Source organism: Ambystoma mexicanum, chromosome 1q (assembly GCF_040938575.1).
Source record: "Ambystoma mexicanum isolate Mex_15411 chromosome 1q, UKY_AmexF1_1, whole genome shotgun sequence".
Classification (NCBI taxonomy): domain Eukaryota; kingdom Metazoa; phylum Chordata; class Amphibia; order Caudata; family Ambystomatidae; genus Ambystoma; species Ambystoma mexicanum.
This window is the reverse complement of record NC_090922.1, coordinates 917,394,077-917,410,109: the sequence shown is the minus strand read 5'-3', so window position 1 is coordinate 917,410,109 and position 16,033 is coordinate 917,394,077.

Genomic DNA, 16,033 nt, shown 5'->3' with positions numbered 1-16,033 from the left:
CTTGGTTTTTTTGTGTAGTAATTTTATTTAACTGTGTTGGGATTCGTGTGGCTTAATACGAAAGGAAAGCCATAACCTTCTTTTGCTCATTGTTGTCAGTCATTATTGGCATCAAGACAAATATTTGTCGACAGGGAGGGGCAAGAAAACTAAAAGGGAACAGAAAAAGGAAGGGTGGAAATAATGGCTTTTAATCTGAAAACAGGAATGCCAAATGTAAACATGTCTTTATTTAGAGAAGGGGGAATCCCTTGTACGCCAAATGCGGCGCCTGGCATTGTTTCCAATTTTGATTCTGCTCCCGTCATGCCGGCAATGCAGTGTAAAAAATATGCTCCGCCTCGTGTTGGGGAGAGGGTAATTGTAAACAAACTGAGAAATCATTCCATAAGCAAAGGAAGCGACATTCGCAAATATTACAACTTGGGAGTGACTCCAGGTGCAGGGAGTAATGATATTGTTTTGAACAAATATAGCCATAACAAACTTGATAACCGTCATGTATTAAATACACGTCTTAATTTGGAAGTAGCTGCAATATTGAGAGTGCCAATTGTGAAAGGATGATCTCAGACACGACTATGGAAAATGAGATTAACCATTGTGAGGCTGATATAGTAACCTCAGGCAAAACACTAGGCACAATCAATGAAAGTCCTCCTAGACCATGCACGGTTGAAGCGCAACAAAGGCTGAGGGAAGCTTATAATAATATGTGTGTAACGGCTCAAGTGTACAGGGAAGCCTCTGGTCCCATGAATATGTCTGAGGTGCTAATAAATGAGGAAGAAGTGGTGTTTGTTCATTCTAACACGGGTGACCTTATGCAGGTTGAAGATTTGTCACCAATTAGAATGCACAATAAAAGTAGTCAGGTCCTGTCAGAAGTTCTAAATGAGACCAGTGAACCACTCATGCCAGCAAACAATGATCTTGAAATGACACCTAATATATCGGCAATGTCAGATAAAGATGGCTCGCAAAGCTCCCTGTCTTTTGTTCTACCCACCCCAAGACCAGCAAAAAAATCTTGGACAGGTCTTGAATCCCCAAGGCTCGGGGACAATCAGGCAGAAGAATCAGACGAGCGGGAAGATCTGAGCTCAACCCTCCTGGCGATGAACTCTGCCTTATTGTCCCTGGCAAAGTTGTATGAAGCCATGGATCAGAAAATCAATCATCAAACAATACTATTACCATCTCTATCGAGTAAAATTACTGAAGGAGGAAATATGAGGGAATCCAGGCAATGCGATCCTCAGTTCAAAATATTTAGACACTGTAATACACATGATTCAGAGACACAAACTGAATGCAGGCAAGCCAGTGGAAGCGCTGTTACAACCCAGATACTTCACCTTTAGTGGTAATATTAATTCCGAAGTTGAGAGCAGAGAGAGAGAGCTTGATTCTCTGAGTGAGGTAACTGAAAGGAGCACTGGAGAATTAATAACTGGCCCAGATATAGTGAGAAATGAACATATCACAATCAATGATGGATGCCATTTCAATATGCCTCCCTCTCTAGTAAAAAAGTCTCTAGGTGAGATAACTGCCACTATAGGAGAAGAACGCCTCAAAAAACAAAAAAAAGCCTCTAAATCACAGGCAAAGCCAAGTCGATTTCTGAAGATAACTAATGCCAAACCCAGTGAGTCTCCTACAATAAAATAAAATAATGCTATTAAGGGCCAAGTAACTCGGCAACTGGGGAATAATAAGGGGAAATCCTCTTTTGAAATGAGTTACAAGCCTTTAGATGAGTTGGTGGCTGAAAGCCAGGCGGCAATGGAAAAAGAGAAGATAGTGTTACAAGATCCTGTTGGCATTTCCCCGCCTGTCATACAAAAGGTACCTGCCAGGAGTGGTTTGATTGACACACAATCTGAAGCTGCTGGAGTTGGGCAGATTGATGCCCAATTGAGAGAAGAGATAAATAAGACAATCGAACAATATATTGTGGAAAGACAAATGGAAAAATCTAGAATGGATTATGAGCAGGTGCCGCAAAATACGGGGAAATTTATGTCTGACACCTGTCCCCCTCTACCGTTCCCTACAAATATTGAAAGAACATCGATAGCTCCTGGGAATGGGAGGTGGGGGGTTCAGTGGAAGCCAAGTGCAAGTGCAGGGAGAGAACAGGTACCAAAGGCTAGATTAATGGGGTCAAGTAATCTTCACTGTTTTATTCTGGAATGTAGAGATCATCCTTATGAACAATATGATCTTAATCGTTCCTGTGTTCTTAACATACTCAAAGAGATACCAGAGCTAAGAAATTTAACATCCTCTGATATTGATAGGGTGGAATTCTTGAGCAACAAAGATCTATCCAGGTCTAGAAGCACGTTTCGCTCAACTGTTTTGGCGGATATGGTAGGGGAAGCAAGAAACACCCTTCAGAACATGGGCTTTAATATCTATAGAGAAGAGCATCTGTAAATAGGAGAAAGAATGGGGGCAAAAAAATGGGCTTCTAGAATTTATGGTGCCATTAGTAGGGATCAGACAAATTTTGGGATAGAAAGATCTGCCCAAACATAACAACCCATATCGAAAGAAAAAATTAACCTTGTATGCTGGAATACCCGGGGCTTCAAACACTTTACTAACATGCATGGCTCTGAATTGAACAGACATTGTAGTACTACAGGAAACATGGTTGACACAAGCTCCTGTTTGGAATGATTATGAAATATTGCTAGAACCAGCCATTAGGTTGCCTATAAAGAGACCCATGGCTGGCCTTCTCATTGCGATGCAAAAATCAAAAGAGTTTAAAGTCACAAATTTGATTTCGGGTACCCCTTTTATGCAATTCAGTAAACTAAGTAATGAAGCCCATACTATCATATTAGTCAAAATCTATTGGGGGAAATCCAATGTATCTTCAGATTCCTTTTTTGCCTATTTAGAGCAAATTGGTATAAGAGTTGCATTAGAAAAGCATATAGACTATGTGTTGGTCATGGGTGACATCAATATGCATTTGGCTCCTAAAAATCGAAAGAAACTAACACCTGAGGAAATAAGATGGAGTCAATGCATGGAAAATATGCAACTGGTTATGGTAAATGGTTCGGTGCAAGGAGATCCATCTATGATGAGCACTTGGCATAATGGTGTACTCGAGGCTACTATTGATTACATTTATGTAAACAAGGCAATGATGAACATAGTCCAGTCCCTGAACATTAAACCTAGTGGTAACAGTGATCACCATCAACTTTGCCTAGAATGGGAGTGGGAAAGGAAAAAAAGCTTGATCAAAAATTTGGGGAAAATAAATGGTAATATTAGTGTAAACAATGCAAGAAATCGACTAAAATGGTTGAATGCCTTTCTAATAGGCTATGGTAAACAACTGTCTCACAACTCGGGGAGGGACTATGTATCATCCATGCTTAAATATGCAGCTGTCAAGGATTCTGTGCAAGGCTATGGTTATAAACATACCCATAGGTTTGACTTAGAGGTGAAAAATAAAAAAACGGAATTAAGATACCAGCTACACTTGATAAAGCAGTTGCCCATTGAAGAAATGATACAGAAGTCTAAACTACTTCGTACAAGATATAAAAACTGGCAAAAGGGAAGGAAAGCCTTATGCTTTCAAAGAGATAGTGAACACATGTTAAAAAAAATTGCACTTAAAAACTCAGCTGAAATTTGGAGTCTGCTAAATGAGGCCATATTTAAAGACCAGAACTCGGTTCAGGTCAATTCCATCTCGGCCGAATCATGGCGTGCTTATTTCTTGCAGACATATGAATCTCCATTTCTGAATAGCCAATGTGCATTGGAAGTTCGAAACTGGGACCATCAAATCATATTTGACCAGGACGATATATTGCAGTATATATCGAAACTTAGTAGCTCGAGGGCAGCAGGGCCGGATGGACTTACTAACAAAATGCTCAAATCAAATCCTGAGATCTGGGCAAAAATACTAATGCAGATGTTTGGAGAGGTGATGCGCTCGGGGCGCCTCCCGGAGTCATGGAAGAAATCCATCCTCATTCCACTATATAAGAAAGGCCAAAGATCAGACCCAGCCTCTTATAGGCCGATTGCACTCCTAGATTGTCCTGGTAAGATCTTTGCCCGCTTAGTGCTTCGAGAGATTAATGCCTGGCTCGATAGGAAAGTGCTAAGAGATCCTTGGCAAACTGGATTTCTGAGAGGACTTGGCACAGGGATTAACTTGTTATGCATAAATGCAATCATAGCAAAACAAGCAAGCCTAAAATTACCCCTGTATGTCGCCTTTGTCGACTTCAAAACCGCATTCGACTCAATTCCAAGGAACTTATGGTGATGAAGTTGATGAAAAGCGAATGTCCCTGGAATCTATTAAAATGGATCATAGATCTCCACTATAACACAACATTGCAAATCAGATTGAATAATGAAGGATTGCTATCAGACCCAATTTGTAGCTCAAGAGGTCTTAAACAAGGGTGTATACTGGCCTCCTCTATTTTTAATTTCTTTATTCTTGATATCGGCAAAGCATTAGTTGATATTGTTACTGACTCTCCGAAACTAGGCCCTATTGTGGTAAAATGGCTCATGTATGCCGATGACCTGTTGTTGATGTCTAGAACACCAATGGGTCTACGTAACATGTTAGGGGCTTTAGAAAATTATGCAGTATCAAATAAAATGACTATAAATGGTGAAACAGTTGAAGCGGTTGATGAATATATATACTTGGGGATTAACATCAATAACAGTCCAAGTGACACCCCATATGAATATAGTTTGGATACAAAATGGAAAAATTTGATATCACAGTCGAAAATTGTCAAAGGCAAATACTGCAAATTTACCATTGCCCCTTTGATAGCTTATTATAAACAAAAAGGATTGCCTATTTTACTATATGGAGCCGAAACCAAACCGATTAAACCAAACAGTTTTTGGAATAAGAAAGAAGGGTTGTTTTGGAGGACACTGTTAAATCTTCCAGTATCTACTCCGACAGCTATGATAAGACACGAACTAGGGTTGATATCCATTTATGCTGTATACAAGTGGAAAGTTTGTACATTGTATAGGAAATGTATCCTTGAAGACCATCAAAATGGCCTACTTATACATCTAGCCAATTATATACAAGCATCTAAAGATGAATTCATTTTGAAGTGGGGCAGCCAGGCAAAAAAATTCCTACAGGAAGCAAATATATCAGTTGCAGAACTGTGCAATAAATATCAAAATTTTACACAGAACCCATTTGGGCTAAAGGCCTATGGTACTACTGAAGCGTATCTTTTGAAATCGCCTAGTGTTTCGCATCGTACAGGGTTGTTGCGTCTGAGATTCAATTTATGGCATGTCAGATTAGTTACAGCAGGTATACAGGAATAGTGCCCTTAGGACACCTCCATTTTGTTTGACTACGGACATCATGGCCACCGCGCCTGTTCTACGGACGTTTCCATCTTGGTTGCGAACAGTACGGATAGGTATAGTGTCCTTAGAACACCCCCATTTTGTTATTTTACGGACATCCCGGACACTTGGTGTGTTCTAAGAACAGTTTCAACTTGGATGCGAATGCTACGGAGAGGTATAGTGTCCTTAGGACACCCCCATTTTCTTTATTTACGGACATTCGGGACAGCTGGTGTGTTCTAAGAACAGTTTCGACTTGGTTGCGAATGGTACGGATAGGTGTAGTGTCTTTAAGACACCCATAATTTGTTAATTACGGACAGGCCGGACAGGCCGGACAGGCGTGCTGTCCGCGGCCATTTTTACTGTTTCTTAAAAAATATTAGACACAAACAATTTCATTAAAACTGACATAACATTTATTTTATTGTACACACATACAGCAATTAAGAAAGAGAGGGTGAAGCAGAGACTGAAACAAATATAGGGGAATTAGGGGTTTGCAGAGGATGGTTGGGAGGGGATGAAGGGATGGAAGTTTTGTCTAAACATTTATGTTCTGCGTGAGGGTTTGGGGATACTTCCCTGGGACATGGAGAGGGGGGACAGGTACAGGTAGTACAGTGGTATCTAATTTTTCCTTTGACGTGCTCCTCCACAAATTGCCTTAAACCATTGAAATTATCTTTCAGCATGTCCAGTTTCTGTTCTATGCATTGCAAGGTGTCTTGCATTGTGTCTTTGGTGGAATTTCTACAATCTTTGCATGGTCTGTTAAAAATAAATATACGTATGTTAAGTACACATAAAGTACTGACTATTAATTTGCTTATGCAGAGAATTGTGAACCATTAATATAGCTATCTTCTGACATTTCGTCATGCGGAAAACTCTCCTCGAGCCACTCCAAAGAACTGCACATTTCTGTGTGAAAAACACAAATATAATAATTTTTCTATACCTCATACAAAAAGTATACAACTATATAAGAAAAATGAAGTTTACTTACTAGTTTCTGGTAATTTGTATTTGTTGTGTTGTGTTTGTGTACTGTCGCTCCTAGCTCTGCAGTTTGTGAGGAAATTATGTTGGAGGCATATCTTTTTAGTTATGGTATAATCCGTTTAATTACATATGGTATTTAAATGGATGGTTGATGTGTTTGACGTGTAGGTTGCACTGCTTATTTATTATTACTTACAATGTGTTTACATGCTGCTTTTTAAACTTGTGCAGTTTTTCTATGGTATGATAGAACAATTTCAGATACCCCCTGAGTGTTTGGGTAGTGTTGATGTCGTCCGCGCCCGTCCGCGGACATATGCACAGTCCGTGGCCTTCAAAAATCATTAGCGCGGGGGTTCAGTATGTTCTATGTTATATGTATATAAAGTAAGGGAATTCTAGTAAACATCTCCCAAATTCACATGATGCAAGTGTATATTCAGTAAAAAAACTTTGTTAAAGGGATGTTATGGTTAAGTTGCGCTACTAACAACCTATGAAATTCAGTAAAAAAACTTTGTTAAAGGGACGTTATGGTTAAGTTACGCTACTAAAAAACTATGAAATGCACTAAAAAAACATTAACGGGATGTTATGGTTCCAAGAAAAACCGAAAAACCCTTGGAGGTGCAATATTCATAAGCTTGCCATGTTGAATAGTGAATAGTGAAATGATAACTGTTTTCTTATTAGAGTTTTGCATACTATGAAACATGCGATAAGTAGGTAATAAAACCCACTTACTACATAATTGCATTATTATAGACAAAAACAAAAAGAGACAACAACAAATACAAATATGAGTATATAGAAGGAAATTGAAGTAAGGAAAAAAGCAGCAATAGTAGCAGAAAGTGTTCATAACCTAACTGATTATCTTTATGTAGAGAAATGATTGCTCTGTTTCAAAGGTGCTACTTGCCCTATGCATATGTATCACATGATTTGACTGGACCCTAATGGAATTACTTTAAGAACATACTTGAAGGATAAATCTACAAATATAGGACATTTTCAATGTTTAATTCCTGACTGTTACTGAAGAAAACCATGTGGCCTAGATATGTAAGTAAAGGAAAAATGGGAGAGCCAGACATGTGATGTCATCATTGATGTCATCAATGGCAATTGTGATGTCATCTTTGATGTCCTGGGTGTTAGCCTTAGCAGTGCAGAGTGGTGGCGCGAGTTATGGTTGCTTACCTTACCATAACTGGCAAATTTCAAGGGTTTTTCAGTTTTACTTGGAACCATAACGTCCCTTTAACAAAGTTTTTTTACTGAATATTAATTAAAGTATGCATATTTATAGAAGCTTTATTGGGCATTCCTTTGTTTTGAACAGTGCTACTGTTTGGTTTTGATCGCTATTGAATCACATGTTCACCCCTCCCTCACCCCATGTTACTTCAAGTCTGAGGAGGCATATCTGTTAGCTGTGCCGGTTCTACCTTTATGGGTAGGATCACTGTTGGCTTGTAGAAGCGTGGGGGCTGAATAGATTAGTTACCCACTACACAGCCGTATATTCATGCAGAGCAGAAGTCATTTTCTCACAATCTCCTCACCAAGATTCTGAGGGGAATACCAGGCCGGCAGAAAGATCACACATCCTACCCTAACAATGAAGGAGAAGTACGTAAACAAGGAACAAGCAACAAAGGCCTATTCTACAGCAGAAAATGAAACTCAGATAAGTGAAGGTAATGCTGTGTAAGAAAGACCACAACAGGTCCCACCAACACCTTCATTTGTTAAAAATATAATCTTGAAATTTCCTGGGGATAAAATGGGTCCTCCTGCATTCCACAACCACTGTGCCCCCACTCATGACTCCCTCTTCTTGAATGTATTCCACCCAGATCACAAAGATTGGGGATTCTGATGGCGCACTAAGGTGGGATAATAGGTGAAACACCCTGACAACACAAATGTACATGACCCATGTTCCACAACACACCTAATTCCACTCTTTCTTTGTTCTTGAAAAATGTAACAACCTTAACTGTGTTGGAAAACCTTGGGGTTCCTTTCTTCCTCTGGTGGCCCCACTTAACCCTCCCAAAGTTATCTACTTCAATGGCCTTTCTCGCAATGGGGTGTTTAATTGCCTGCTACAAAACATTCATCAATACTCATTACTCCACCTCTCTCTTTCAACAAAGAAGTAGAAAAACTACAATTCAGCTCCCTGCCTCTCATTAGTGTCAAGCGGGACACGTATGCAGTAATTCCGGGGGAAATCCTCAAACTCCACGCCCTTCACATTACAGAAACGCCTAATTTCTTTCACCATAAACTGTGGGCTATTAGCACTCAAATAGTTTCAGGATAATCCTCTCTCCTAAAGGTTTTGTCGAGTAACTCTGTGATTTAACTGGTAGTCACTCAGTCAACAATGGCAATCTCTGGCCATGTAGAGTAACGGTCTCTCAACACCACTTGAAACCTGCTTCTCTTCACAATGCAATGATATGACATAGGAAGGCCATTGCCAATAGTCACGCAGGAGGCCATAGGTATAGGAATAGAACAGGAACAGTACACATTGGTGTCTTATAGACCCTTGACTGTTATTGTATTTCTTGAAAGGTCAGTTCTCTCCTAGTGACTTTTCTACAATCCCAGGCCACTAGAATCTATCTCTTGCCTTCCGCTTAATGATGGCAATTTCAGGATGTCCCCTGGGAAGAACATGAAAAAACATCTTAAGAGTCTGCTCCTCTCTTACGTCAATTCATTCATGACCTTGTAACTGCCCATGCAAGCTTATTTCAGAGGCTTCTTATAAGGCCAACCCATACACACCTACATGAGCAATTGTTGAGAGTCTCATTATACTATATATGTTCCTCCCAACCCAACAGCAGCAAGGTTCTAATGGAATCAAATGTTCCCTCTCTGTAGAACCTCTACAATAACTCCTCCACAATTGATTCCACAGGCCATCCTAAAGGCACAGTTGACAGAAAATCAATCAGCAAAGTGATGTAAGTAGTAAGGGACATGTTGTAAACACATATGGCCATGCTGAGTTGGAATACATCTTGTACTGATGGATGTTCAAATGAAAAGGAAACAAAACAAAAATACTTATTGTATGTACATTTCTACACTGCTAAAGCAATGCACTTAACATTTGGCTCTCTTCATTTCTAGTCATCCTAAATCCAGGGTCCTTCACACAGGTACATTATAGACATGACACTCACCTGATTTGTCAACCAATTTCTTTTTATAAACGTGTTTTTGTTCTCGGTCTTTATCTCTTTACCAGAAATGTGATAGGGCACTATTCTTGGTATAATCTATGTCTTTGAGCAATAGAGCAGGGCATGGTAAGTGAGCTGCAGCCATGAACTGTGGTCAAGCCAGCAACATTGTCTCAGCACAAGAGCACAGGACATTGTGATGGTGTGGTACAGACTCCTATATTAGTCATTTTTGTTTAGCCATCCTATCGAAAGATAAAAAGCAGTTCCACTCCCTCATAGTGGTAGTCCAGCTTATTTTATACAGATCAATTTGTTCACCAGATTCATGCACATTTCTGGATTAATGGCACTACTATACAATAGATGATGTTACAAAATAATTGCACATTTTGTCTAGCTAAAATCATCCACTTAGTCACCGAGTTTGATGGAGTGAAAGTCCACCTGAAACAGAGGGACACCTTTTTTGATTGTTTGATACCCCAATCTAAAGAATCTCCAGAAGATATGACCAAGCCATATTTTTCTTATGTAAATACGTTTATTTCAACAAGGCATCATAATACTTTACATAAAGGCAAACTTTCATTATAAATACATCAAATAACTGTGCAAAATACAGCAAAATATGTCACCAACCAATGTATCATATCTCTGTTAGATCATCAGCATTAATAGCGTGCTAATACCAAAGTTACAATACAAATGTTGCAATTTTGTTGTCACAAGGTGTACTACACAATTGCTTGTACAGGATCACTTTGACATTGGGGGCCGCAGCCCTCTGAAATCTAAACAGTAGACATTGGTACTCAAAATACATGTATTTCATTGAGCGAATAAACATAAAATCAAAAGGTTTGTAGTACCTAATTAAAAACACATTAAAATAATCTGAATAAAACCTTTGGAGTTCATTTTTTTAAAACGTGATTGCAGCAATGATAGTTCGTCAACTGATTAGAGCCCAATTTGCCTGTAAATGCTCTCACTGGGCTAAGACAGGACCGCTTGCACACAAATCTAGCATTAACTGGAATTTAATCAGATCCCAGGTCTGTGCCAGTCGGGCTTTAGACCAGGCCATGCAACCGAATCAGCCCTGTTGGACCTCAAAAACCAACTTGGCACATTTAGAGATGAAGGCAAGCCAGCCATCCTTCTCCTATCAGATATCTCTGCTGCCTTTGACCTGGTGGACCACAACATTATGTGCCACCACCTTACCTCAGCGGATAACTTCTCACCTGAAGCCATGTCCTGGGTAGCTTCCTCTCTGGTGGACAGATCAATAAGAGTTTTCTCTGAAGTTCCCTGTGCCCCTTTCTTCCCCATATCAGCCAGCAAAGGGCTGGGTCGCCCATCTTCCAGTCTCTTGGTAGCAGTCCAGCTCTGCGCTGGTCTGACAATTAAAAAAACACCTAGCTGCAACCTAGAACCATCTTGCGGTGTTGGTGGAATGGGTGAGACCTTCTTTTCTAGCCTCCAAAAAAAAGCAGTCTATCACAGACGAGAAATTCCTCAAAATCATCGAAACAGAGATTGATGGAATTTTGGCACCACAGGAAGAGCCACTAATCATAATAAGCGGCGACTTAAACGAAAAAGGGCCAGATCACCAACCACTCACGACCAAAAATACAGACAGAGTCTCGAGGGCAGAAATGGCAATCACTCATGAATACCAGGAACCTCCAGAACATCGAGGAGGCCCTTCCCCCAGTATGTCGCATCCCGACTTGGGAAAGAGGTGCTCAAAATGGGACAATTGACTATCAGGCCGATTCATGGAATAAATGTGCGCCGAAAATTCCGGCGCAGAGGGGCCTATATGTGCGCTGCGCCGAAAAATAGCGAAAAGCGCAGGGAAACCAGCGCACGTCGATTCATGGAAGTCCGTGCGTAAGAAAAGCATAGGACGTGCGCTGAAAAAGTGCGCGGCGCACGCCGGCGCACAGGTCAACCAACGGCGTGCGCCACGGCCACTGCGCTATCACTCCGAGCGCAGCGCACAGCTCTAAAGTAGGCGGAACACAGGGCGGGACACTCGGAATGGGGAATAAAATGGGGCACAACACTCGGAATGGGGAAGAATGTGGGCGGCACGGGGAAGTACAGGAGGCAAGTGCGCGGAACGCCCACACGCTCTCCGGCAACACGTATTCATGGATTCGAACAGGGCAAAACAGCGCTCGATCAAACCAGCGCACAGGCCCAAAAACGTACGCCACAAGTAAGCAGGCGGTAGCGTCCCGACGCACTCAACGAAAGTGCGCCAAAACCTGCGCCAACAAATACCACCCACATACAGCAATGGGCCATACCGTGACCCCAAAGGACTAATGATGTGCAAAGGTGTACGCCATTTACACGGACACCCACTGTTCAAAAATTCGCGCGTGTGTGTACAACGGGTTGCGCGAGAAGTCACTCGCGCGATTGCCCTGGGTACGTGTATCCCGGGGTGCGGGGAAGTCCCACACGCGATTGCCCTGGCCACGTCGATACCAGGGGTGCGTGTGAAGTTCCACACGCGAAAAGCCAGGGTACGTCATTTACAGGGGTGCGCGGGAAGTTTCACACGCGAAAAGCTAGGCTACGGGAATTCCAGGGGTGCGCGTGAAATCCTACACGCGAAAAACTAGGGTACGTCATTTACAGGGGTGCGCGGGAAGTTTCACACGCGAAAAGCTAGGCTACGGGAATTCCAGGGGTGCGCGTGAAATCCTACACGCGAAAAACTAGGGTACGTCATTTACAGGGGTGCGCGGGAAGTTTCACACGCGAAAAGCTAGGCTACGGGAATTCCAGGGGTGCGCGTGAAATCCTACACGCGAAAAACTAGGGTACGTCATTTACAGGGGTGCGCGGGAAGTTTCACACGCGAAAAGCTAGGCTACGGGAATTCCAGGGGTGCGCGTGAAATCCTACACGCGAAAAACTAGGGTACGTCATTTACAGGGGTGCGCGGGAAGTCCCACACGCGATTACAGCAGGGTATGTGTATTTCAGGGGTGCGCGGGAAGTTCCACACGCGAATAGCCTGGCCGCATGTATTTCAGGGGTGCGCGGGAAGTTCCACACGCGAATAGCCTGGGCGCGTGTATTTCAGGGGTGCGCGGGAATTTCCACACGCGAATAGGCTGGGCGCGTGTATTACAGGGGTGCGCGGGAAGTCCCACACGCGATTACAGCAGGGTACGTGTATTTCAGGGGTGCGCGGGAATTTCCACACGCGAATAGCCTGGGCGCGTGTATTTCAGGGGTGCGCGGGAATTATCACACGCGATTTGGCTTGGTACGTGTATTACAGGGGTGCGCGCGAAGTCCCACACGCGATTACAGCAGGGTACGTGTATTTCAGGGGTGCGCGGGAAGTTCCACACGCGAATAGCCTGGCCGCGTGTATTTCAGGGGTGCGCGGGAAGTTCCACACGCGAATAGGCTGGGCGCGTGTATTTCAGGGGTGCGCGGGAAGTTCCACACGCGAATAGCCTGGGCGCGTGTATTTCAGGGGTGCGCCGGAAGTTCCACACGCGAATAGCCTGGGCGCGTGTATTTCAGGGGTGCGCGGGAATTTCCACACGCGAATAGGCTGGGCGTGTGTATTTCAGGGGTGCGCGGGAAGTTCCACACGCGAATAGCCTGGGCGCGTGTATTTCAGGGGTGCGCGGGAAGTTCCACACGCGAATAGCCTGGGCGCGTGTTTTTCAGGGGTGCGCGGGAATTATCACACGCGATTTGGCTTGGTACGTGTATTACAGGGGTGCGTGCGAAGTTACACACGCGATTAGGCTGGGTGGGTCCTGTCACCCTCGACGGCCCCTGCAGGCAGCCCACAAAACAGGGGACTACCCTGCACACCTGCTCATGTCTCCCACCACCCCCACCCCCCCAGTCACCAGGGGTACCCTCCACCAGGCCCCCACTCATGTCTCCCACCACCCCCACCCCCCCAGTCACCAGGGGCACCCTCCACCAGGCCCCCAACCATGTCTCCCACCACCCCCACCCCCCACCATCCAGGGGCACCCTCCACCAGGCCCCCACTCATGTCTCCCACCACCCCCACCCCCCACCATCCAGGGGCACCCTCCACCAGGCCCCCACTCATGTCACCCACCCCCCCCACCCCCCCAGTCACCAGGGGCACCCTCCACCAGGCCCCCACTCATGTCACCCACCACCCCCACCCCCCCAGTCACCAGGGGCACCCTCCACCAGGCCCCCACTCATGTCTCCCACCACCCCCACCCCCCAGCAGTGCAGGGGCAGCCTCCACCAGGCCCACACTCATGTCTCCCACCACCCCCACCCCCCCAGTCACCAGGGGCACCCTCCACCAGGCCCCCACTCATGTCACCCACCACCCCCACCCCCCCAGTCACCAGGGGCACCCTCCACCAGGCCCCCACTCATGTCACCCACCACCCCCACATCCCCAGTCACCAGGGGCACCCTCCACCAGGCCCCCACTCATGTCTCCCACCACCCCCACCCCCCAGCAGTGCAGGGGCACCCTCCACCAGGCCCCCACTCATGTCCCCTATCACCCCCACCCCCCCGCCACCAGGGGCACCCTCCACCAGGCCCACACTCATGTCTCCCACCACCCCCACCCCCCCAGTCACCAGGGGCACCCTCCACCAGGCCCCCAACCATGTCTCCCACCACCCCCACCCCCCACCATCCAGGGGCACCCTCCACCAGGCCCCCACTCATGTCTCCCACCACCCCCACCCCCCCAGTCACCAGGGGCACCCTCCACCAGGCCCCCAACCATGTCTCCCACCACCCCCACCCCCCCAGTCACCAGGGGCACCCTCCACCAGGCCCCCACTCATGTCACCCACCACCCCCACCCCCCAAGTCACCAGGGGCACCCTCCACCAGGCCCCCAACCATGTCTCCCACCACCCCCACCCCCCACCATCCAGGGGCACCCTCCACCAGGCCCCCACTCATGTCTCCCACCACCCCCGCCCCCCAGCAGTGCAGGGGCAGGCTCCACCAGGCCCCCACCCATGCCTCCCACCACCCCCACCCCCCCACCACCAGGGGCACCCTCCACCAGGCCCCCACTCATGTCACCCACCACCCCCACCCCCCCGCCACCAGGGGCACCCTCCACCAGGCCCCCACCCATGCCTCCCACCACCCCCACCCCCCACCATCTAGGGGCACCCTCCACCAGGCCCCCACTCATGTCACCCACCACCCCCACCCCCCAGTCACCAGGGGCACCCTCCACCAGGCCCCCACTCATGTCTCCCACCACCCCCACCCCCCAGCAGTGCAGGGGCAGCCTCCACCAGGCCCACACTCATGTCTCCCACCACCCCCACCCCCCCAGTCACCAGGGACACCCTCCACCAGGCCCCCACCCATGCCTCCCACCACCCCCACCCCCCCGCCACCAGGGGCACCCTCCACCAGGCCCCCACTCATGTCTCCCACCACCCCCACCCCCCAGCACTGTGGGGAACCTGCCAGCAGGCCCCCACACATGTCCCCCTGGCCCCAGGTCCTGACGATACACAATCATGGCAGTAATGGCCAGCATACCCAGCACAAACACCCAGGCAAGGATTGCATCCACCCACATAGTGAATGCAATCACATGACACAACCCCAATGCCAAGTATGCAAAAGAACACATGTCCGTCACACACACATACACAATGGGTGCAAGTGAATGTCAAAACCCATATCATGACATGTAACAAACCAATGAGAAAATACCACAAGTGTAAGAAAATATAAAAAATGTATTAAATACCAAAAATAAGTGAAATTTTCAAACATACAACGATGTGGCTAAGTAAATAAATGGTCCATGTCCGAGAACAAAAGTGATAAACAAAAAAACAAAGGAAAAAAAAATTAAAATGAATTTGTCCAAAGCAATATCATGTAATAGGAAATTAATGAAAAACCATTACGTCATGGTGAAAACAATAAGAAATTAAAAAAATGTATCTCCCAAAAAAACAAACTATATACAGGAATGTTCCAGGGTCCATGAGCCCAACACCAAAAATGAAACCTACCACTAACTAATGAAAAATATATGTACAAAAAAGTGGCCATTGTCCGAGCGGTCCAAAATAATAAAAATAAATAAAGGAAACCTAACACTAACTAACTAAATAACTATATACAAAGGCAGCGGGCAAGTCCTGCGGCTCACTTGGTGATGTTGCTGGCCAGGGCATCATCGAACTCCATGTCGATGTCCTGGAGGCGGGACTCTGTCCTGGCCCCGAGGTCTCGCAGGGACAACCCCATGTCCACCTCAAACTCCCTGCGAGCTTCCTCGAGGCACTCAGCCCGCCTCAATGCCCGACGCATGGAGAACTCCGCCCTGACCATGGCGAGCCGCTCCTCTTCCGCCCGCTGCCGCTCCGCAC